The 27,229-nt window shown below is 35.4% G+C and overlaps 1 protein-coding gene across 1 annotated transcript in view; it reads left to right on the top strand.

Moving 5' to 3' along the window:
* OLFM3 (olfactomedin 3) overlaps positions 1-27,229 on the top strand; it is a 195,225-nt gene that overhangs the window by 29,008 nt on the left and 138,988 nt on the right. The window lies entirely within an intron of this gene.

Below are 27,229 nucleotides of genomic sequence, written 5' to 3'. Positions count from 1 at the left end.
AAAGCTGTACATATGTAACCAGGAGAAACACAAATCTTTGATTTGATGACGAGTGTTTCAAAATACACTATACTTGAAATTAATGAATTTTCTTCTTTAAGTCCTTCATTTACAAACTGAAGAAAACATATTTTCCACTTATAATCTTTCAAAGGCCCCCATTATCCTAAAGACAAATGCGAACTCTTCAATGTGGCATATAAAACCCCCACAGTGTTGTCCGATCTGACCCCCTGCTTTCTCATTCTGCCACACACTCCAGCACTATCCAAGGGCCCCAAGGTGTTCCTCCCCACGTTTTGGTACTTGCTGATCTCTTGGCCTGAAATGTACACCATGCTCCTTCCAAGCCTGCTTTCACATATATTTACCACCACCACCCACAATCTGCTTCAAGACTAACTTAGGAATCCCTTCTATAAAGCCTTGCTCAGAGTTAGCTGAACTGAGAAGAAAAAACAATCACTAATCAGACCATATCACAGTGAAAACCATGAAATGTGGGCAGAAATTTTGTTTTTACTATTATTTTTGAATATTCATACATTCCAGGCACTGTACTAGCCACTGGCAATATAACCGTAAGAAGAATGCATGCCCTCTAGAACATGGTCATCCTTGGTTGAGTCAATTCATTTGTAAATCAACATTTACAACACATTTAATAACTGCTATGTTTGCAGTGTTAAAAAATACGAGAATGAATCTCTTCCTTTCCTCAATTTCAACAGAGGAACCAGTAAGAGAGATGACAAGGTATACCTCCAACCCCATATGAGGAATTAACAGAAGGGATGAATTAAAATCTCTTCCCATCTCTTGGTCCCCTCATCAAAACCAAGGATATTAAAAAGACATGAAAAACTCACGAACTGGATGAAAAGAAACTTGCTTACATCTCTTGGATCCTTCATTAAGCTCAAGGGTGTAAAAGGTGTCTGAGAGAGGAAATGAAAAAACAACAATAAAACCTAAAACTAGTAGACAGATTTCTTCTGAGTTATGTCTCCCTCTCCAGATACATATGATGCTACCTTCTAACACAAATCCTGGTAAAGGGGGCTTCAAAAGGACCACCTACAGAGCTGAGATAAATTTTCTGCAATTAGACACATAAAACTGGCATCAGACCCTTTTGAGGCTGATTGTGGACTGGGGTTGGCCTACCTGAAAAGAATCTAGAGGACAAGAGAAAAGCTAACTACCTGCCTTGGAAGCAGGCCAAGGAGAGTGATAATGGAATTTGCTTGTACTCCTAGAGTTTGTCAGGAAAAGGGATATATGGAAATCTTCCACATACTGTTTGACAATGGGGAAAACATGCATTATGAGTCTTGGGTTCTGCGCAATGGGGTGGCCCAGAAATATGAGGAGACTTCAACAGGAAGGATATGAAGTTGTACTGCCAGCTGTCCAGGACAGAGAAAGGAACTCCACTCTGCACAGGGTGCATTCACTAATGTCAACTAAATTACAAGAAAAAGAGCCCACCAGGGAACTTGTAAAAATCCCAAGTCACACAATGAGACATTCAGCTTTAATCACTTGCATCCCCACAGAGTGGTACCAAATTTAACTAGCAGCCCAATGAGCAGAGACACCTCGCTAAGAAAAAACTGGCTAATCCTGCTCCCCATCTATGCACCACCCTCAAACTTCGGCTTCGGGAAAGAGTTAACCATTTCTGAAGGGTGGAGACAAACAAGTTGGAAGGTTAAAGGAGAGCTACTAACCATGTTATCTATAGACTTCCTGTTTGAAGTCAGTGGAGAAGCAGGAGGGAATATTTAACACAGAGAAGCTTCAGTTCTTTGATCATTACAAAGTTCATGCTAATTCCTGAATCAAGATTGTGTTTGTTATTGAAGCAATTTTAGAGCTGTATGTTATTTTTGTCAAAATGTAAAAACTCCAGGACCTACTGAAACTTTTCATTCTGAGACAGACAAGTTCACCCTCATTGAAAAAAAGGATTGAGGATCAATAAAAATTCAAGAAGAAATTGCATTTTGATGATAATTTACAAGTCATTTATGTTCAACAAACCAGTTAGAGAATGAAGTATAATTTATTCTCCAAAAATCATTATAGGCAATTTTTTTCTTTTATTTGCTAATTCTGTATTTTAATAAAGGAAAGAAACAACACAGCTGACTTTACCAATCATCGCTTACAATAATTAATCATTTGTCAAAGTCTCTACTAGAAGAAAAGTGCTTCGCTATGTACTGCAGATCAAAAAAATGTGAGGGGACAGTTGTATAACATCTAGTCAAAATTCTGTATGTGTTTATGGCATTGAATTGTGAATCTCTGCAAACTCTGCAATCCCTGTAGTTCTAACCATCAACCCTTCCCCTTCCAACACTGACCCCTCAAAAATAAGAATATGCTGGTAACGATGAGAAGTGACTAATTAAACTTTTTATTTAACTTTAGAAAATATTTCTATACCTATTTCATAGAAGGTGCCAAAAAAAAGTCAGTAATTTGATAATCTGGAGAATAAATGAAAAAGTCGACAGGGTTATTAACAGATAAAAGTGAGCTGATTATGAGTGTTAGAAAAGAAGCCAAGAAGAGGTGAAAGGAAGCTAAGCAGCTGAATCTGGAGGTCTTCACAGAACTTCCCACATTCCTCAATGTGTATATTGCTATATAGTTTTCTTTCTTTTAGAATTTTTTAACATATTAGCTCTAAATCCAAACTCTTGTGTGAAGGTTTATGCCCAGTTTCCTGGATCACTTTATAAGTTATATCTTTCAGTCATGAAAATATATTGGTTATTTAGCTTCCAACCCATGATGGGAATTTGCTTTTTACTAAGGCATGGTCTCCCCTCACTGTCTGCAGTAAATCTTTATCTATTCTTCTGTGAAACACTGCAAGATTATAAATCACAATAACAGTATTAATGGCTTTTTATTACATAGTCCATTTGTCAGGGACCAGGATCATTAGGAAAATTACTTCTGTAGGTGTTTTCTTCTATCTCTAACTTTATTTTATTTAGACTCAAATATTTGAGTCTTTATTTTAATAGACTCAAATATTTTAAAATGATTTCTTTTTTCAGTAAAAATATTTTCTAACATTAAAAATTATTACTTATGGCTCTGCTCTTTCTGACCAACAAAGAAGGCTTGACACATGGTATTTAAGAGGGTCAAGGAATCAAGTTATTGAAAGCAAAATTAAATATTGGTTTGGCCAAAAAGTTCATCCAGGTTTTTCCATAACATCTTACGGAAAGTAGACTAAAAAATACAGTATCCATCTTAAATATGTTACTATAATTTATAAAAGACTTAAATCGCAAAGTTTAGTCAACTTAAATTTCTCTATGTACAAATTAGATGTAAAATTACATCTAATAAAAATTAGCTTATTTTTAAGATTCTTCATAAAACAATTACTATTAACTGCTTGAGAAGTTTATAAGTCATTAATTTTGTAAAAATACACTTCAGTGAAATTTTCATTGCCCCCATCATCCTCCTTCACCAGTTTTGTAGATGAGCCTTCCTTATGATAAACTGACATATCCAAAAAGATGTCTCTGAGGTCCACTGACCATTCTACATATATTATCCAAATAAATCTCATCATAGTATCTCAATATTTAGAATCAGAAATTTCTTTCTATTCAATTTATTCTTAAGCTAAAGACTCATTTAAATATATTATGTCTTCTCCAAACACTCAAAAGTTTAGAAATGTCATGAGCATATGCAGTTTTTATAAGTAGATGAAAGGATAGACCATTTAAGGTCTCCATCCCTATAAGAGTTCAAGCAAAGACTGGTTAACATGGGTTATGGATGTTGTGATAGGAATTTCTCAGTGGGACTGGCAGAGTTCTAGGGTTCTAGTGACTCTATTTCTCTTCCATCTAAAGAGGGTGACAGTGAGGTACACGGATACTCATTAAGATACTACATAGCTTAAGAATGTATCAATTAAAATGAAGAAATGGCCAGTAGTCAGGTATAAATATAAAAGGAGAATCACTGAGGCAATTTAATATACCCAACCCAAGAACTGCCCAGGGGGAAGGGTACAAACACAGGCAGACCATTCTGCTATGACACATCCTCTATAACACCAAGCAGCTCTTATGTGAGTGGCAAATACAGGAATAATGTTAATGTAACAGAAATGTGATGTTTTACAAATGCTTCTTTTCTAGGCATGTGGAGCTGGAATTATGAGACTAGAATGATAATGAGCCTCTGTACCCAGGTCACCTTCCCCAGTAAAATGTACCTCCACCCTTGGTCTAGGCTTGTGGCAGGCTGTACTCCCCATTGTGGCAAACATAGTGACTCTGAGTTATGCTTCCATCTGCATTGTCCCAAGCCCACAAGTCACAATTTACACTCAGTTGCTCCTGGCATTTATAGTATCTCATGGTGCAAACTGAAGCTATTGTGAGCTGCCTTCCCAAGTTATCCAAGTAATCTCTCAAGGTACCATTTATTGTTTTTGTTAGTGTTCTGGATACACAATTACATAGGTTTTGGGTGATTTGTCCCAACCCCATTTTCCCCATAATACTGTAATTTTTAGTACACAGTTTTTCAGGATACAGAGTTTTTCAAGAATCCAAGTATCATTTTACAACAGAAACATGAGTATATGTTACCGTCTGTAGAGAGACTTAAGGGTATCCGACACTGGTATTATTTGAATTATATGACTAAGTCATCTTATTTTGATTTCCTTTGCTTGAAGCAACTTCTGATCATTACTGGTCACTCCAATGCAAATATCCAATCCACCTGCCATATTTCACATGGGAAATTATAAATTTGCATTTTTATTACATATGTCAATCTCTTGTGAATTTGGTTAACATGTGTCAGCAGACAACTGCTCAGTCAAGTCTAAGCACTAACAAAACTGAGTTTATGACCTTAAAAAGCTGAAGACCAGACTGAACTCCTAGGAACTAATAGAGATTAATGCCACCCTCTAAGGTCTTGACTCAGCGGCCATCTACCCCTCATCCAAGATTGATCCGTCATTCTATCTTGCTGTGAAACCTTTTTAAATGTCTAATTTCTGTACTGCAACACAATGGAGACTGATCTTGATTCAAACACCCAACTCTGAATAAATCAGTTAGCCTCACTAAGCCTAATTCTCTACATTAAGAAATGATGATATTTATATACCCATTGAATAGGGTTGCTGTGAATGTTTCACAAGTATAGCACAGTGCTTGAAATGTAGAAGTAGTTCTTAAAGTATATCTATTATTATTATAGTTCCTGGTGAGCAGTACACCCCATTTGTGCCAGTCCTTTCCCACCATTATGTCTCTAAATTTAACAAACCTTTAAAAAGTAAAAGGGGAAAAAAAGCATGGGGGGAGGAAAAGAAGAATGCATTAAGAATTTAGAAATATGTGGTTTTGAGAACTGAGACCTATCTAGTTCAGCTTTATACTTCTAACCCCTGGCATATTTAAAACAGTAAGGAAAATTTTTTTCTGTAGTACTGCTGAAAAGGAAAGTAGTATAAATTATGTCTAGCCTGTAGCCTCAGATAGATGCAGTTCTTAGAGGGTCCAGAGCACCTCCTGGGGCCATATTACTGATAGAAAGCTCTACAGCTATCTTACCCAAAATTGCATTCTCAAGTCAGTTAAAAGACTATGCGTGTTCTATTTGAGGAAAAAATAATGTTACTCAAGAATCCACTCTCATGCTCACACAGTTTAGCCAGGAAATTCTTCCTATGTCTTCTCCAAATCCAATCTTCATTGCCTGCTCAGAGAGAGCAAATATGGCCACATTCTAAAATTCTGATGAAAAAAAAGCTTACATGTCCTGAAGAAAACTTAAAATGCATCCAATTTTTATGCTCTTCTGACCCCAAAATCTATAATACAGTCCTGTAAAAAGGACTCTGAATTAGTGAATAATCTTGACTTTTACTAATAAATTGTCTGAGATAGGAAAACCATTAGACCTATCTGAGCCTATTTTTTTCTGAGGGGATCAATAACGTCAGTTATGCCTACCACTTCACAGTGTAGTGAAAACCACTATGAAAAATTTAATCCATTACAGTGGGCTACATAAATGAAAGGGTATATCATCATAGTAAACTTGCAAAGATTTTAACATATGGAATTCAATAAAAATTTCCAAGCTAGCAGTAGATACAATTAACATGTATTTCAAATTGTCAATGTTAAGTAAAGCATAAAGTCTGTTTTTCCCAACATACGTTTAAAAGTTTCAATGTTTTAAGGGAATTGGGTTGGCTAATGCAGGCACAAAAACTAAAGAGAGTACAGGTCACCTAAACCATTCACCCACCTATGCCGTCTCCTGAATGCTATAGCACCTCTAAGGTTCATTCATTTAGCCACATAAATCATTGCTTAATCTCACAGTTGCTGCATCCCTTTCTGCTGTGTATTTACATTTTTCTCTGGTTGTAAGTTAAATTCAAGCATTTTGTTACCATCTTTTTTCTCCCCTGGTATATTTCCTGAATTAAACACACTTAAGAAAGTGTTGTCTGAAGTTTTTCTAATTTCCACTCTCACTTCCTTACCATTCCTTGATGTATGATGCTTGGAACTGGTGATATGTCAATTTTAATAGTCTTTAGCCTTTTAAGAACTCACAATGTTATCCTTTCACTTCCTAATTATTCAGCTTCTTCCCAGAGAGATCTCATTTATGTAACATCTAGTCTTTATAATTTTCTTAAATTTCAAAGGCAGAAAGAGAAAGTACATCTAACTTAAGCATTAACTATTATTTAATCTCTGTACCATTCTTTGGTGCAACAGCTAATCATACATTTTATTATTTCATCCATATTTGGCAATAAAATTATTAACAATTAGATGTTTAGGTTATGCTCTAACAAAGATTCAGTTGGATTTTTAAATGTTTAATCTATGAATTCCTCTGTGTAGTTTACTGTGACGGTGAAGATTTTCATTTGTATTCAGAGTTCCCTATGTGGCTTTCATACTGTCCCTTTGGTGTTTCTTAATCTACTTGCCTTCTGATCTTCATTGTCTCTGGCACTCTGATGAAATACATTACATGAGCATTCAGTCTAAGTGTTCTTTAAACATATCTCATTTTCAACAATCAAAACACCAAGGTTGAATCTCCAAGTCTGACACAACAGCTGTAAAATTACCTTGTTCTTATTGGGCAGTAATTTTTTCTGGAACTGTCCTTTGAATGCACACCTATATTTTTTTATTATCAGGAGTACATGATTCTCCTACTGGAAATCATGCACTGTGATAACAAGCCTCCCGAAGCACTACTTGGGCATTTTATATCAGATACTGCCTAAAACTACAGAATATTTACACAGACATAGTGCAGGCACAAAAGGAAAGAATTGAGTATAGACGTTTATTAACCTAATTTTGTTGAAATGAAAGAATTGGTTGAATTACAAAATGTAAGATTATCAGAAAGAGAAAAATTGATGAGTAGTGCTTTCAATGGTTCCTCTCTGCAGCAATTAGAGATGCAGAAAAAGTATATCTCTCCTGATTATATTCTTCCCAAAAGGACTGTTTGCTGGTCCTCAAGTATGCCATGAGCTTAATGCCTCTGAGAATGTACTATTGAGGCAGTTAAGAAGGACACTGTTCAATGTTCTATCAAGACCCAGCTGAAATTTCATGATTTCTATTACATTTTCTCATCTTTATACTCCAGACTCACCACTCAGCAGAATTATTTGCTTCCTTCTATATGGCCTCATGATGTTTGGTTTATTCCTCTATTACAATACTTATAGTATGGCTAAGTAACTACTTGTATATTTTGCACATATATGCCTGTCTCTCTGGAGATTGTGAGCTCTTACCAATAATGGTAAGGTCTCATAAATTATCAATATCAACCATTTATCAATAAATTAATTCAAATGCCATAATGCCATTTTTAAGTAACCAGCTAGCTCGCTAATTAATTACTTACATTTACTGACCCAACTCTGAGCTCTATGCCAACATTTACAACAGCTATTTGACATCTCCTTGCAGGTATGTCAGAAGTACCTCAAATTTAATATATCCAAAAATAAATTCATGGACTTCCAGTCCCTAACATGAACTTGGCTTAATATCTTCTGCCCCAGTGAGTATTCCCATCCATCCAGTTGTGTGAGCTAGAAACCTAGAAGTCACTCTTGACACCTTCTCCTTTATCACCTCCATTTTTCTTGATTTTGTCTGCTAAATATTGATATCTTTGAGTCATTCCAGTTTTTGCCATTTCCGCCACCCCACCCTAATCCAAACAACAGCACCACAAGTGGGTTTAGGAGAGGTAAGCTAAAGACAATAATTTAAAAGTAACATATGAACAGAGTTATAGGGTTTGCTGATGAAAAATGAATTTTAAAAAAATACAGGATGTTAATCACAGAATACCCACCCATTATGATTAATCAATAAAGATATGAGACTGGCCTCCAAAAGTGCATCCCTCATGACAGCCCCTCCCAAAGAATGTCTTTAGAAGGATAGTTGTGCAATTGGCTTTATTTGGCCTATTAATGAACACTGAATTCCAATTGTGGGATGGACTATTGTTTAGAGGGAGAGAGGGAATCCTATATGCCTCATAACAGGTGAGGTTTTGTGAGAAGAAAAGAAAGATTGAGACTTTAGCATTCCTGTGTTTTTCCTCTAATGAGTCTTCTTTAAGATTATCGAATTCTCTTACCTGCAGTTTGAACCGTAGCCACATTTTCCTTTGTTAGCCAGAGGTCCCAGGATGAGGAATAATCTGTCTTGCAGGAACTCACCATCCAATGGGGAAGAGAGACGTATAAAGCATTTGCTGTAATAGGATATGATAAGATTATGTATAGGCAATGGCTTAAGATAGTCAAAGACCAAAAGGATGCAAACTATGCCTTCTCTTTTCCCTTTATTTCATATAAACTATATTAATTGTGTTTGAATAAATCTGTCTACTTTCAATTACATGCTCTTTTCACTAAATGACCGAAATAGACATTTGAAGAACTACAAATGGCCATTCAAAATATCAGGGCCTTTCACTGATATTAGTTGTTCTAGGTTAAATAAATAAGCTACCACCTGCAGACTCAAACTTTCCAAACCTAATTTATATTTAATGTTGAATGGCTTCACTAGCTAAAGAAGACAGAGCTCTGGCAGGGGTTCCAAAGGGAAGAAAAGAATATTTGAATATTGAAAGGCAAATTGATGTTTCCCAAGAATGGAAGGCAAGGTTGAAGTATTACCAGTAGGAGAATAGTTCTATGAATTGGAGTGATAAGTGATGAGATGGACTAATTCCGTAGGTCGAGACCAAATTGTATAGCTTTATATGACACATTAGAGAGTTTTAATTTCATCTTATAATCAAAGAGCTAAAAGGGGATTTTAAAAAGATTTTTGTTTTAGTAAGATACCATGGTAGCACTGTGAAGTTTAGACTGGAATGGAAAAAGGATGATAACAAAAAATTGTAAGAAAAATCCTGAAAAGGTTTTATGTAAAACTGGGATTGCGTTGAATCGAGAGATGGCAGATTAAAGAAAGAACCATGAAGTAAAATGGACAGAATTTGGTGAGTGGTATGAGAAATATAAAAGTTTAATAACTGTGATTTATAGCTTGATGGTAGACAGTGATACCCTTAACTGAGATAAAGAGTACAAGAACAGGAACAGACTTTGGAGGTGGTGGTAATGAGAAACCATGAGTTCACTTTGGTACCTGTAGTATTTGAGGAAACTGAGGTATATTCAAGAAGCAATTAGATGTTAAGTATACAAAGATTTCAAGACTGAAGACATAGATTTCTGAGACATCAATACATGGAAGATAGTTAAGAGCACTGGGTAAAATGAGGTTCTCCTGGTACATATATATATATATAAATGACCAAAACCTTTGAACTCCAATGGGTAAGAAGCCTCCAGCAAGATGAACAGAGCACTAATGGTTAGACATCTAGGAAAAAAAGTCAGAAGGGGGAACTGTCTTAGAAACCAAGAGTGAAAAAAATTTTAATACACGGGGAATGGGTAATAGCAGTAAAAAGTGTACATGGAAGTCAAGTAGTGCTGAAGACAAGTTATCAAAGATGGTAATCATGAGTTTATTAAAAAACTTTAGCATTTCCATAAAGCAGCTTATTTAGGCAGGTTAAATAAAAAAAAACAGATGTCAAGTAGGTATAACGATTCAATAGAATCTTACGTGTACAGGAATAAGAGATGTAGGGTCATAACTTGACAAGAAATAACCCAGGGTAATAGTGTTTTGGATGAGAGATTATTTTTTATAAGCTGGGTTAATCTCCATTTCCTAATTCCAGAATAGCTGAGGTGGCATCACGATAGTATTCAGCAAACCTATGGATGCGTGAATTCTGCCTTGATCTAACCACTTCTTTTTCCCTTTGAATTCCCAGTGGAGATATAGGGACCACAGCAGCAAAAGAATTTAACATTCTTCTTATAAACTAAGATTTCAATCTTAGATTCTTAGAATTTTAGCATGCCAAAATGAACCATATGGAGAATTTATTTTATATATTATTTGGTCTAAATGAAACAGCCTCATAATGAAGCAGACTAAATGGTCGGCTCATTCTTCCTTACCTCTCCCCCATCTCCAGCCATCAAACTGAGTTTGGTATGCAGGAAGGTCACACATCCCCACAACACAGTGCATTCTGCTCCAAAACGTAACTGGGAGACGGCAACTTCCATAAAGGAACAACCTTGAAAACAGTCACACTTAGCTATCCGACATCATCTGAAAATAACACTTATTAGCATGGTACCCAATAAAATGTTTTAAATTTTGACTAATCTATATTATGCACTCTTCCTCCTTTAGGGTGGAATAAAGAGGGTGGGCCCACTCTTCGAGAAGGAGTCAACTGTTATCTACTAACTAAACTTCAGAAACATTGTTATTTACCTTTTATTTAGTTTACCTTTATGTTAGGACATATTTAGTTTGAAATATTTAAAGTAGAGTTGTTGCTTTTAGGTAAAAGTCATTATTGACCCTCAAGGTAAGAACTCATCTTAGGAAAGCTATAAAATTATTAAGGGAAGTTTTAAACCTAAATTAAAACATTTTAGTGTGAGTGTTCTTTACAAGGAAGGAAAATTATTACATGTCTTTAGAAATGGAATGAAATTCATTTTGATTTCACAATAATCACATATACCCATCTATACTATCAAATTTTACACATTTACTGATGTTACTTCTAAAATAAAAACCATACCAAGAAATTATACATTCCTACATCTAAATTTGAAGTAAATCTTTTTACAATGAAAGTAGACAGGTTTATTTAATTCTGTCATATTAGATGGAAAAGCAATTTGCTTTTGGGCTACAATTCTTTTCAAATGGGTAGGCAATTTGGTCAGTTTTTTTTTTAACATCTTTATTGAGTATAATTGCTTTACAATGGTGTGTTAGTTTCTGCTTTATAACAAAGTGAATCTTCTTAATTACAAAAGAAATAGTGTTATAATTAAAATAATTTAAAATGGAAATCCAAAGTCATTTTTAAATTTATGCTAGAATATATATTTTAATAGTTATACTGAAATATGAATGTATCCTAGGAATAAACCTAATTTTAAAGAAAATAACACTATAATTCACGAAGATCAAAGTAGGAAGAAGCCAGAAAGCTGAACAATTTCCCCTACTTTCTTAAGGCTCAACTAATCCTTCATCTGCCCCCAAAGCCTGCTCTTAAAGACTCTCCCTAGAACCTAGAATCTGAACTGGTTGTTTCCTACTATCTGTATATGTATTTGTCACTCTCTTACTTACCTTTCTTACCCAGGGACTAAAATAGGGCTAAATGTGTTGGACACACACTGGGCCCAGCATCCTCTCTGCCTGCTCACAGATGTCTGTGAAGGCTAAAAATATTAGGCTGCGTTTTTGCCCAGGGTTAGCCACATACTGGATTGAAATAAGTATCTGATCTATAGGTTGGATGAAACAACCTGGCCAAAAATGCTCTGACCAAATAGAATCAATTGAAATTTGATAAACCAAAATTTTTGTTTTCTTCCAGAATTCAGACTAGAGATTACAAAGGGGTTTGACTAATTCATAGCAGGAAGAGGCAGAAGGGACACAGGGAGAAGCAGAGATATCATGGAAGAGCAGTATTCTAGAACAGAGATCTGCAAATTTTTTTTTTGTATAGGGACAGAGAGTAAATATTTTAGGCATTGCAGGACATATGGTATCTGTTGCAACTAGTCAACTCTGCCATTGCAGCGAGAATGCAGACATGAACAAATATGTAAGCAAATGAATGTGGCTGTGTTCCAATAAAAATTTATTTACAAAAACAGGTGATGCACCAAATTTGACCAACAAGCCATAGTTTGCCAATTCCTGCCCTAGACTACTGTTGTCCAGTAGAAATATCATATGAGCCATGTATCTTATTTGATATTTTCTACTAGCCACATTAAAAAGTTAACATAGGTGAAATTAATTTTATTAATATATTTTATTTAAACTGATGTGTCCAAAATGCTGTCATTTTAACATGTCATTAATTTTAAAGATTATTGAGAAATTTTTACATTTTTTAATACTACGTCTTGGAAACCCGGTATGCATTTTACCCTTAAAGCACCTCTCAGTTTAGACTAGGCATTTCAACTAAACATAACTTTTCAATTTAGACTCGACATGTTTCAAGTGCTGAAAAGCCACCACTTACTAGTGGCTATCATATTGAACTATGTAGCTGTAGACCATAGAAGAGATTGTGAAGGCTTCCCTGGTGGCGCAGTGGTTGAGAGTCCGCCTGCCGATGCAGGGGACACGGGTTCGTATCCTGGTCTGGGAAGATCTCACATGCGCCAGAACGGCTGGGCCTGTGAGCCATGGCCGTTGAGCCTGTGCATCCAGAGCCTGTGCTCTGCAACAGGTAGAGGCCACAACAGTGAGAGGCCCACATACCGCAAAAAAAAAAGAGATTGTGAGAGTAGCCAGTCTCCTGTGAAGCCCAGAGTCCTTATGGATTTCAGTTGCAGCATTCTTAAAAAATATTGTCTGGGAAGATCTTGTACTTGGCAGCCCAAAGAGCCTCACCTAAAGTGTGAATAGATAAATGAATGAACGAACAATGGGACAAATGCTGTTAAATGCATAGATCATCCCAACCTATATGTATTTTATGCAACTTAGTGTTTTCATTATTTTTTAAAGTGAAAATTTTGTGAGAAAGAGGGTTTTGTCCTGCATATGTTTGTGATTCAGTAGCTCTCCTATACTGTTGTTCTTATTTCATTCCATGGAGATGTTCAGTAACTGTTTTTTGAATAAGCATTGAATGTTATAGTCATTATATTTACCATCTACTCACAAAAATGTGTGTTGCTTTAAAATAAATTATTGAGCCATAATACAGAACTGTATTAAATAGTAGGTAACTAAAACAAGAAAAATGAAATAACTCAAGTGTTCAATAAATTAGCCAAGAAGTACCTATATGTAAACAAGTCAGTCCAGTATAGGAGCAAGGAAGGAATCAGAGAGGCAGTCTTTCTTGAGCTGTCCTAAAAGCTAGGTAGGTGTTTCTTAGGAAGATTAACTGTTTATGGTGGTAAATAGTGCAGCCCAGGTACTGTTTAAGCCACGCTTTATAATCAAGGTAACCAGGGAGAAAGTTAATTTTTTTAAAAAAAGATAACTATTAACTAGATAAATGTTGGGTATTTTTTTAAAGACCCACCAATCATTTATTTAACAAATATTTACTAGGTACCTGTTTTTTTTTTAATTAATTTTTATTAGAGTATAGTTGCTTTACAATGTTGTGTTAGTTTCTACTATACAGCAAAATGAATCAACATACATATATGGATATCCCCTCCCTTTTGGACTTCCTTCCCATTCAGGTCACTGCAGTGAATTAAGTAGAGCTCCTGTGCTATACAGTATGTTCTCATTAGTTATCTATTTTATATGTAGTACCAATAGTGTATATATGTCAATCCCAATGTCCCAATTCCTCCCACCCCCCTCCCTTTCCCCCTTGGTATCCATACATTTGTTCTCTATGTCTGTGTCTCTATTTCTGCTTTGCAAATAGGATCATCTAAACCATTTTTCTAGATTCCACATATATGAGTAAAATATTTTTGTGATTTGAAGAAATTTAAATAGCTACATATTTTAGCTTTACTTCAAAGAAACAATTATTCCAATTAATACCCCTAATTTTAACTTCTATGCAAGGATAGAAAAATGGAAAACTATTGTCCCCATAAAACTTAGATATGTTTCAGCAAAGAATCCTTTCACTATTTGGGACAAAGAAAGTTGAGTTTGAACGGTTTTGCTGACACAAGCTCAAAACATACCCTTATTTTAAAGATTGGAAAATCTCATAATTTATCATTCTGAATGAACCCTTTATAGATGCAGAATATTTCAAAATCTATCAAGAAGAGAACATGTTTGCTAAGGAAATGGCACCTTTGAAGTCTTGAATCTGGCTGACCTTTCCTTCTTTCGGATTATTCAAGATAAATGGCTGCAGAGAATGACTAACTGTGGAGAAAAGAAAAGCAGTAGCAGCTAAGAACCTCCAGAATTCTGAGGCACTTGCAAACAGTAGATCATTTCCTTTCACTACAGGAACCCCTGCCAACGTCTGATCCTTCTGATGATTATTCAAACTAATCATGAATGATGCATTAAGTCACTCTCTAGCTTATTATGAAGTCTAAGCTGCATGTACCTGGAATATTGAGATAGGAAAGAAACCATTGTATTTCATTTAAAATAATATTTTCCCCCAAAATGTAGACTAATACTTCAGTTTTCCTTGAATATCCTACTGCATAGAAAACAAACTTAAGTTAAAAATAAGTTATAAATTCTCAATAGAGCATTTACAATTGCTAATTCAAAATTTATTCACTTGTCTCATTTGCTCTTCCAAAATACATGTTTGTGGTGGTTGTTATTGATTTTTATTAGAGGAAATTGACTGAAGCAATTTAGAATAGGAAAATGAAGGTACTAAAAAGCTATTCTTCCAAACAGTTTCTGGCCAAACTGTCAATGTAATATGATCCATTTATTAAGGCTTACTGTATGTTAAAGTATCCCCATAGCATATACTGTCATTTAGCCTAAAATAGACTGCAAATTAGATTTTCTAGCTTCTTGCTGGGTAAATTAAGAAGCTAGAACATAGAGCTTTTACATAACATTCCTGAGTTGCAGTAACTGGCATATCTGGAATTCATTTATGTATTCAATCAATAAATATTTATTGAGTTCCTTTTCTGAGTTTGGCTCTATTCTAAGGGATATAGCAACGAACAAACCAGAGAAAGCCCCTTGTTCTTAGAGGACACTCTGGTAGACAGAAGTTGTCAATTAAAAAGAAATACAATGAAATATTATCACTAGCAATAGGGGTTGGTAAGGTGAGAAATCTATCCAGGTGGAGATAATGGTAAAAATCATAAATGGTTTGAGATTTTTATACACTGAGGTTATGCTGTGCCTCTCTGTTAAAATGATGTTTGAGCAGAAATGTGAAGCAAGCAAGAGAGTACATGTACCAAGACAAAGAAAGGTGCTTAGTGGTGAATCTTGTTGGTGTATTCAAGGAACACCAAAGGGACAAGTATGCTTGAAGAGGACAGGAGAATAATCAGAGATGCTATTAGAAAGGTAACTGGAACAAGATCCCAAGTAGGCTTAAACACAGTATGCAGATTTTAGATCAAATCCTCAGTAAAACTGCAGCCATCAAAGGCTTTTAACAGAGTGACTGGATCTAAACTATTATTCTAAAAAGATTGCTCTTTATACTTTGTAGAGAATAGAGTATAACGGGAGATGTAGGGGTCAAAAAAATAGAAATCTGTGTTAATATGAATTTGTCTAGAGGGATGGCAGTCAAAGTACGAGAAAGGTTCTGATTTTGAAAATATTTTGAAAATATGGCCTACATCATAACTAAGAATACCTAATTAATTGAATCTTTATTGCCACTTATAATCTTTGTAACTTTGCCTTTCAAATGACAGCTACTCTAAAATATAAAAGTTGAATGAATCAAGTAATTTCTAAAGAAATTTTATATTATTTATTTACTTATTAGCTTACTGGCTTGATTGTTTATTTAAAGGTATGAAACCAAATGAAGTCCTAACATTACTGACTTGCTTGACACCCTTGCAAACTGCCTCTATTGTGCAAATTACATCCCTTTGTCTCAGGACTTTCATTAAAAAAATGTATCTCCCTACCTCCCTTACATTCATCACATTCACCAAATTCCCTAACTGTAACACACATTTATTTCAAGAAAGAAACATATCCTCTCATCCTACTTTTCTTTTTATTTTTCTGCTTCTTTCTTTTTCTTTTTTTTTTTTAGGAAGTCTGTTGGCTGCTCAAAATAACAATGCCAAATTAATTAATTTGTATGCGCCAGAAAACAAAAACTTGGTAATTAAGAACAATGAATATGATTGGGATTGACATATATACACTAGTATGTATAAAATAGATAACTAATAAGAACCTGTTGTATAAAAAAATAAACAAAATAAAAGTCAAAAAAAAAAAAAAAGAACAATGAATATGGATGTGGAATGCCTAAATTCAATTCCCAGCCCTTACTGACTTTGAGACCGTGAAACAAGTTACCATATCTTTTCTACCCCTCAGTTTCCTCATCTGGAAAATTGAGAAGACATTAGTAGTGTTTATCTCAAAAGACTGTTGTGAGAATCAAATAACTTAATATATGTTAAGCAGTTAAAATTGTGTCCAACACAATAGTATTGTTTGTGTCATGGTCATCTTCACAGTTGCAGAGGGAATTAATTCATTGTTTTTCAAATGATAGGCATTTGATAAATATCAGATCAAATTGGATTCTTTTTGACACTGCTTCATTGCTTTTCACTGCAATACTTGGGTGGTCTGCAAGGTTTGAGAATGATGCTGACCAAGTTACTAAATTGAGACCAGCTGACAGTACCAAGAATACACAGCAGGCATTTTCTGAAAGAAGAAGAGTATCAGAAGTGTCACCCCTACAATACTAAAATTTTGGAAGATTCCATTTTTAATAATTCCATACTCTTGCCTTGTCCCTGACTCAAGACTATCAACAGGAAGCACATTGCATTACAATCCATTCCATTATAATCACAATCTTCCTTTATGCTAGTATTTTTTTTTTAATTTTGTTTGTTGCTGTTGTGTTTATTGTTTTTGTTTTAAAAATCATTTTATTGGAATAAAATCAATATACAATAATACATATTTTAAGTGTACAGTTTTATAAGTTGTATTAGTTTTGACATGTGTATTCCCTGATAAAACTATCACCACAATCAAGATAAAGAATACATCTTTCAACTTGCAAAATTTCCTCAGGCCCCTTGGTAATCTCTTTTTCCCATCCCTTCCAGACCTTCCCCTGAGAAACCACTGTCCTGCTTCCTATAGCTATTCGGATTACTTTGGGTAATCCCACTATTTAGGATTACCTATAGCTATTAGATTACTTTGTATTTTCAAGAATTGTATATAAATAGAATCATATCGTATATACTCTTTGGTCTGGCTTTTTTCACTCAGCATTATTATTTTTAGATTCATTCACATTGTTGTGTTTATCAACAGTTAATTCCTTCTTTTTCTAAGTACTACACCATTGTAAGGACATACTATAATTTATCCATTCACCTCTTGATGAAAATTTGTGTTTCCAGTTATTGGCTATTTCAAATAAATCTGTTATGAATATTCATGTACAAGTCTCTGAACTGGACACATACTTTCATTTCTCTTGCATAAATACCTAATAGTAGAATGACTAGATAATATAGTACGTGTATGTTTATTTTTTTCTTCAAAGTGGTTTTGCCATTTTAGATTTTTGCCAGCCATGTATGAGTGTTCCAAGTCTTCCACATTCTTGCCAATATTTGACATGGTCAATCTTTAAAATTTTAGACATTCTACCAGGTATGTAGTGATATCTCATTGTGGTTCTAATTTACACTTCTCAATGACTAATGATGTTGAGCATCTTCTCTGGCCTCTGATAGTTCCTCACATGCACTGATGCAAGCGCTGGTCAATATCTGCCGAATACTTGAGGGGCAACTTTACAAATCTATACATTTCTCTCTCTGTGCAACCCTCTCTTCTACAGAACTGAACTTAGCAAGCTCTAATCTTCCAAGATTCTCAGTTTCCTCTACTCAGCTCAAGGAGTCCACTGGACTCCTCCTGGGTTTCCCCTTCTCTACAATCTGGAAACTCTGACAACAATAAACTGGTATAATTTTAGTCTTCATTCTGTTTCTTCCCTGTCTCTTTGAGATCATTATTCTTTGTTACCTGGCATCCAATGTTGTTAAAATCATTGTTTCACATATTTTGCCCAACTTTAAAATTTATCAGAAGATTTATCAAATCTGTTCCATACGACTCCAACTTAGTCAGAAACTGAAGTTCCCTTTTTTGCTCTTATGGTCTACTGTTATATACCTATTAGATCCTATATCACAACCAGACTTGCATTATTGTGTGTTTTTGTGTTTTTTCATTATGAGCACTGGATTCACATAAAGTTATAATACCAGGTAATCTATCAGTTATGTGATCTTAGGCAAGTTACTTCCATGAATCTCTTATTTTTAATTATAAAATTAAGATAACCATATTTTACATGATATATAATATCATATTATTAAGATAGTCATTCTTATGATAGGGTGAGCTTTAAATTGTATAAGGCATATTTGTGTTCTGCATAGTAACTGGAACATAGTTAATATTTAATTATCATATATTTTAATACATGATCATCAACAGCATATACCCCAGGTACTACTAATGGTATGTTGGCATGTCTCAGAATGAGGAATGGAGGAAGATGGACAGATGAACATGTGAAATCAAAATAGGAGAGTTAGATTCATTCACTCTTGCTTAGAAATGATTTTCTCAATGAGCCAGCCTCCTTCTTTAAACAGTCCTTGAGCAGGCACTACTTAAGTTTGTCTCTCATTCTTTCCTTATTTCTTCTGACCAACCTCCATCACCCACTCCTTTCAATTTCTGAACTTTTTTTAGATTATTAATACAATAAATTTATAAGCAATTTTTACAGAATTAAGAACTTTTACATATAAATTTCTATGTGTATGTTCTGATCCATAATAAGTTGATATTATCATTTCATTCTCAGAGCTTATTTTTCTAGGTATTTGGCAAATATTATATATAATTTATGTGCAATAGTGAAATACAAAATAGAAGTAGCTAGAGATTCTTTAAAGACATTGACATCAGAAATCTAGCCACTCTTTTATTACCAAGAATAGTAGGAACATAACTTTCAATAAAATATTGTGTTGGGGTTATTTTACCATAAATTATTAGTCAGTGCTGCAAGGGGCAAAACTCTTATCTTAATTATAAGCTTAGGGTAGTAATATGATGCAAATAAATTTTATTTCTAGAGCTTTACGAATTTAACCAGATATGGTGTTGTTAAATATACCAATACACAATATCATTGATTCTTCTGTGGCTATCCCTATGCAAATACATTTTGAGGGGTATTAGATATATACATAGATATACAATAGAGGATATACAGATATACAGATATAGATACATATATCTATGTACTTTTTACTTAAGAAAATATTATAATTAAGACTGCTAAATAATATATTTGCAAATTAAGTGAGGATAATAAGAAAGAATGTATCTACAATAGCAGTTCTCTGATCCAGACCTGTTTAATGTTTTGAAAACTACAAGGGATTCATCATGTTTCTCTCTAACTCAGGGTCACTCTTTACATTGAGTTTGTATATTTTCTGAAGACTTAAATAGATACCTGAAGTTACTGCTCTATATCAGTTAATGCCTGTATATGTGTTCCAGTGTGTTCAACCAGAGATGCAGAACCAATAGGAGGTAAATAAGAGATTTATTGCAACAAATTCTCTATACACAATCATGGGGTGGCTAGGCAAGCCCAGAATCTGTCAGACAGGCTATCAAGAAGAGTAGGCTGAAACTCACAGCACAGGCTGAAGCTACTATCCACAGGTGCAATTTCTTCTCTCAGGTAAGCCTCAGCTCTATTTTTAAAAAGGTCTTTCAACTGCTTGATTTAGGCCCACCCAGATTATTAGGGATAACCTCCCATATTTAAAGTCAATTGATTATGAGCTATAATCACATATACTTTCACATATATTGATACTTTCACAGTAATACTTAGATTTCTGTCCGACTGAATAACTGGGGACTGCAGCCTAGCTGAGCTGACACATTCAAAAGACCATCACAATGCTCCAGTGTCCTATTAGGGGACATGGGACTAAAAGGTTGAGCGTTTGGCAATCCTGCATGTTTCTGAGCTCAGACACCCATAGATAATTTCCATCCTAAGATGCTGTAAGTGTCCAAGTTCTAAGCAGTTGCTTTCATCAGTCACTGTTATTAACCAAAGAGGAAAATATGGTCTAATTGCTAAAAGACTAAAGGTCATTCCTAATTTTTTTCCTCTTTTTTCTAAGAACAAAGAAAGAATGGAAGTGCGGTTTCCTCTAATGCAATGCTATTATTCAAAGATCTCTCTCCAGTAATTTATTCATTAACTGTGGGAGGAAAATAATTTCAGAGCCCTCATATTGTACCACATGCATCAAAGAACAGTTCACCCTATGGCTACCAATTATGACAGGCAATTGTCTAGTAGTAATTGGAAAAATCATAGAAGGTTCATAAAACAATGGATCTGTAAATGTTCCATATAGTGATCATGTAGATTACTGCTACAGGAACACAGAAAGACGAAAGATGTGTCATGCAGATACACAGAAGGAAATAACAACTATAGAAAACCCTTTGCCCCGGTGTGAATATATAAATACATTAGGAGGAAACACTTAGTAACATCTCCCTGGAACTCAAGATGTGACATCAATTACAAAAAATCTCAATTCTTAAATTTCAGTGATGTGGAGAAGGGGCAGGGGTGGGGAAGGCTTTAAACTGTTTTTGTTGTTGTCTTATTTTGTTTTTGTTTTTACATAAACTCTCTATTAAACTGAAATGTTATAGAACCACAATATACCACTAACCCTTGGCCTGACTTTCTTATCCTGGAGTCTTTAGATATATAGGGTATCCCTGAATATGTCTCAGAAGTGTTTCTGAAAGAACATTCTAATTTTGTATGCGTGCATGTCTGTGTTGTTTCCTGGGGAGAAGACTACCACTTTCTTTAGCTTTCCAAATATTCTATTACCCTAAATTATTAAGACACACTCTGAGTACAAGCCACTACTCATAGCTAGGCAGCTGTAACTGTAATCCAAAATACTTAAGTTTAAAATCCCTGTGACCTGGGGTGTGATTTCATCTCTCTTAACTTTGATTTTCACACCTACAAAATTGGGATGAAAATATTTTCTTGAAAGGGTTATTGTGAAAAATAAATAAGATGATGAATATGAATGTGGTAAATTAGAAAGTGTTTTATTCAATACATGAGTTAGTTTTACTGCTATCTTTTTAAGGGTAAGGGAGTATAGCTCTTGTCTTCTACCTAGCTCTTTCTAACAGCCTGGAAGTATTATTACTCAGGCTGATACGAGTGCTCTAATTTGAACCAAAGCTGTACTTCAGTTTTAACAAATGTTGCTTATACTTTAACTTAGGTATATTTTTACCCCTTGGTAGATTATAACTTCTGAAATATCATATACTTTCTGAAAGTTTTTAATATGTTCCTAGGATTTTAACTTTTCACTGTTTTTGGAATTTTCCTTTTTTTATAACCTTGCTGTAATGAACTTACACTCAAGTTTGTAAATAAAGTGCTTAAAAAAGAGTGTGATTTAGATCTATAGTGGGCTTTTTTTAAGGATTTTTTTCTTTTTTTGGCTGTGCCAGGTCTCCGGTGCACGGGTCCTCCCCAGCTGCGGCAAGTGGGGGCCACGCCTCACCGTGGTACGTGGGCCTCTCACCGCAGTGGCCTCTCTTATCGCGGAGCACAGGCTCCAGGCGCATGGACTTCACTAGTTGTGGCGCACGGGCTTCAACAGCTGTAGCTCACAGGCCCCAGAGTACAGGCTCAGTAGTTTGGCACACAGGCCCAGCTGTTCCGTGGCATGTGGGATCTTCCCGGACAAGGGCCCGAACCCACGTCCCCTGCACTAGCAGGCGGACTCCCAACCACTATGCCACCAGAGGAGCAGGACCTGTACCATGTATAACCATTTCTGTTGGCACAACATATCTGACCATTAATGCGCAATGAACACATTTGTTGGATGAACAAATGAATGCAAGAAGCTACTTTCCAAATATTCTGCTAATATAAATTACATTTACTTCCCTATATAATTTCTTTATCCAATTTTAGTTCCCAAAGAAGTCTGTAAGCAAACAAATAAAAAAGCAATTGAATTAGTTTCTTGGGAATAAAAATTTTAAGCGATTTAGTATATGAACTGTGATCTTTCTCTTTACCTGGCCATAGTACTGGATGGTGTTTGTGCCAGTTGTGAACTGCCTTACTTTCTAAAGAAGCTTTTGGGTTTTTTGAGTTTTTTGATGTTTTGGGGTTTTTTTGCGGTACGCGGGCCTCTCACTGTTGCAGCCTCTCCCCTTGCGGAGCACAGGCTCTGGACGTGCAGGCTCAGCGGCCATGGCTCACGGGCCCAGCCGCTCTGCGGCATGTGGGATCTTCCCGGACTGGGGCACGAACCCGTGTCCCCTGCATCGGCAGGTGGACTCTCAACCACTGCGCTACCAGGGAAGCCCTGGGTTTTTTAAAGCATGGCAGGAATTTTACAAGATGAGGCCTACCTTGGCATTATAATTTATAAAAGAAATACTAAAATTAGGACAATATAATACAACAAGGACAGAAAGAAACAACTCTCTCTGGTACCAGTCTCTCAACAAGGACTCCAGGCAATTCACCCTAGATAGAAAGAGACAAAACATCTGGGATTTATCCTGGCAAATACACTGATTCTCAGCATGGGAGAATGATTTGGATGAATACTTGATAGAGGCACTAGAATTCTCTCTAGCCTCAGGGGAACTTGTTACAAATACCCTGAGAGAGGCAGCTGTAAGAAACTGAGAAAGTAAGCCCAATAAGAGTTTCTTCTAATACATTCTAGGGAGCAATATAAGAAACTGAGTGAATGGGAAAACTCAGCAGCAACTCCAAAAACTTGTGTTAATCACAGTGGGCCAAAGCTTCCCTCTCTCTTTAGAAAAAGCAGCATGTGCTGTTATATGCATAACAGAAGGAATGTTTGTGTTGATGATCTGGATGAGACTAGCAACAGTCAAGTCACCACTTAGTGGCCAAGTAAAGGCTGAGTCACAAAACAGGACACCAGGAAACAGAGCAAAGACAAGCAAAATGAAAATAGGTGTGTGAAACAGGTGTGTGAAAATAAGTTTATGAAATTATAAATACGGAGTTCCAGAATCAGGTATACTAAGTTCAAATCATCTACTACTTACTAGCTGGGTAATGCGGGATAAGATCTTAACCACTCTGCTGTTTACTTTCCTCATGTGTAAATTAGGATAATAATAGCATATATATCATAGTTTTGTTGTGAGTACTACATAAGTTCATTTAAAGTGTCTGCATATAGTAGGCATGCAATAAACATTATCTATTACTAATATTATTATCATAATGTAAAAACAGCCCAAATCTTCCACTATAGGGGCTAAGCTGAGTAAAAACAGCAAAATAATCGATTGTAATAATAAGTAGCCATTAAAATTATACATATAATACAAAAGAGTAAAACATCCATTCATCCACTCACCCATCCATCTATTCTCTCATTTTTTACATTTGAATAGCTGTTACACATCAAATACTGTTTAAAACTTTCTTTCATAGCTTTCCTTAAATAAAAGAAACCTTGATTTCTCTCAACTCTCCCATCTTCCTAGACTAGCGCATGACTTAGCATGGAATAAAACAAAGACAAAGATACATTTCTCTATATAGAAAGATGACATATATTTGAGAGTTGTCACCTGAATCCGAGTAGCATGAAGACAGGTTTGAGAAACTAGAAGTATGAGGAGTGATGTTCTAGACAGAAAGGTCCAAAGATAATAGTAAGCTGAAACTAAAGGAAGAACATGGAAAATAAGAAATTGCCCCCAGGAGAGGATATAGTTGATGGGAATTTAGACAATAACATTTAGTTAATTACCTAATACTCAGTTCCAATTCTTGGTTTGTGTTTTGCAGGGTGCATAGTACATCTTTATTCCTGCCTCTAATCAACATGGCTTTGTCTTAGTGTTGCTTAGGGTAATTGAAGGAGATAGGAATATGTTCCATGTTTGATCAATATGGCACAGAGAGGAGAATGCAATGATGGAGACAAAATATAAGGAGCTTCAGATTTGAGGAGTGCTGGAAAACTGGAGTCAATACCACACATGCCAGATAATTTGCAGAACGTCTGAAAAGCTACTGGAATTGCTACTCTCTGAGCAGTGCAATTGAGCCATTTTATTAATAATTAAAGGATAGGATATTCCCATATAGCTGAATGACTAGGGGACTTTTATAAGCATCCACCAAAGTGAGTTTGGTGGACATTTTTGTAAGTTCTTATGTGAAGGTGAGAATACAGAGGAAGTGTTCCTAACTTTGCAGAAGGGACGGTGAGTCTCAGGGAAGGTGTCCAAAGACACAGTGATATTTAAAATATTTTGGGAGACAGGTAGGAATTACTTTGGGGAAAAATAGTGTAAATAAATGAACAAAGACTCAAAAACCTAAGAAAGCATAAAGGATTTTTTTAGATTATGTTTTATAAAAGACAGCTTGTTATAATACATGATTCCTATTTGTTTTATGGGAAAAATTAGAATACAGGTATAATATTATTAGAACTTTATAGATATGTGTTACATATAGAAAAATATTTGGGAAAAAATGTGCCTGGGCACATAAGATTATGTTATTTCTAAATGATTTCCATGCCAAATTGAAAGGGAGTTTCTTTTACTCTATGCCACATAAGTTAAAGAGCCTTCAGATGATTCCATTTCCCAGTCTTTGAGTCTTCTAGCTGAGAGCCCAGACATTATGGAGCAGAAATAATCCATCCCCCTAGTAACCTGTCTCAATGCCTGACCTGTAACAATCATGAAAGATAGTACACAGTGTGACTGTTTTAAGCCATTAAGTTCTATGGTAATTTGTCATGTAATCAGAGTGACAAGAAAAATATACTCAAACATTAACAATTAGGACGAATCAAGAAATCCAGGTACATGAGGTTACCATATTTGCAAACTATATATCACAGTTATTATATTTATATTAAAATAGAGTTTACAATAGTCACATCTATTTTTTCACTAAAAGAATATAATACACTAAACACAAATGCCAGTTCTGAAGTCTGACTACCTGGGTATGGAATCTAGCTTGCCACACACTAGTTGTATGACTTCAGAAGAATTAATTGTCATATGTTTGTCTTTTCATCTATACAACGGGGATAATAATAGTGCCAGCCTCAGAGGACTGTGATGAAAGTGAAGAAGATAAATATAAAGTCCTCAAAAGTTGACTGGAACAGAGTAAGCACTTATTAACTCACTGAATGTTAGCTGCTATTATTATATTATTCTTTGATTTGTTCAACAATACTGTAAATTAAGTATGAATATTATTCCAACTTTATAGGTAAGGAATTGAAGCTCAAGGATGTTGAATGTTTTGCCCAGGGACATGCAGCTAATAGGTAGCAAAGCTAGACATCAAATCTGAGTTTTGTAACTCCAAATCCTATTTTAAAATGCATACTCCTGTATCTCACAATAGCCTTACTGAATGAGAATGCAAGGTGGGTCCACCAATCTAATTTGAATACCATTCTAGGAGGTTCTAATGCACAGGAAGGTTTGAAAACCACTGCACCTAGTCAATATAGAGAATATAAGATTTCTGCAAAATTTAAAAATCAGTTTTTTCTTTTTGAAATCTTTACAGCATGGAAAAAACACTCTCTGTACTTCTCATATAATTAAAATAATCCATGCTAGGCAGATTTTACCATTAGATTCCCAAGAACATTAACACATTCATGCCCTGTGAAAAACAACAGTTCCATTATTGTAGGTTGCCTTAGTGACCATGTGAGAACAAGAAAATGAGGACATAGGCTGCCTTGTTGCTTTTTGGCAAGGATAAATTGCCATAAGTATTTTGAATTTGTTTACTGGCTGCTCACAGAGTTACAGAAAGTTTCTTATGCCTGCTTTCCTGAAATAGGCCAAACTCACATAACCCAGTGGATTGCCAATTATTATTAGGATAAGATATTAATGAGCTCCCCCAAAGCTATATCAGGGGCACAAGTCAAAACACCTACTTCAGGTTTGATGCACATTTAGTGGTCTACACAGCTGTTCTCAAGAAATGTAGCCCATTTTGGCATACTTCCTCTGCCTTGCTCCAGCTCTCCAGTACCTTCCAGAAAGGAGCTTATACACTCATCTGGAACACCGATTTCTACAACTGGCTATCAGGGGACACCCAAAGATCACCTGGTTCTGATGGCCAGCAGGGCTCATGCTTGTGGCCCTGAGGACTGTTACTATTTGGCTTTAAAAAAACTGCTGCCAGAGTGTCTGGCTTCCACTCAGCCTGAATCTAGGTGCTGAAATCATTCCCAATGGGACACTGATAGGTCTTGGCACATTCTCAACTACTGGAAGCTCTTAAAAATATAATAGGCTGCGTGGACAAGGCCTACACAAGGCCACTCCTTTAAGACTAGAAGACGTGGTTGTCTCATCTATTGGATATAAGAAAGCAACACAGAGTCAAGCAAAATGAAGAAACAAAGGAATATGTCCCAAATAAGAACAAGATAAAATCTCAGGAAAGAAACAAATGAAACTGAGATAATTTATCTGATAAGAGTTCAAAGTAGAGGTCATAAAGATACTCATAAAACTGGGAAGAAGAATGGATGAACACAATGAGAACATCAACAAAGACATGGAAAATATAAGAAAGTACCAAATAGACATCACAGAGCTAAAGAATACAATAGCTGAACTAAAAAATACACTAGATGGTTTCAACAGCAGACTATGTG

Source organism: Phocoena sinus, chromosome 1 (genome assembly GCF_008692025.1).
Source record: "Phocoena sinus isolate mPhoSin1 chromosome 1, mPhoSin1.pri, whole genome shotgun sequence".
In the NCBI taxonomy this organism is placed as follows: Eukaryota; Metazoa; Chordata; class Mammalia; order Artiodactyla; family Phocoenidae; genus Phocoena; species Phocoena sinus.
This window is presented reverse-complemented; position numbering and strand designations above follow the sequence as displayed.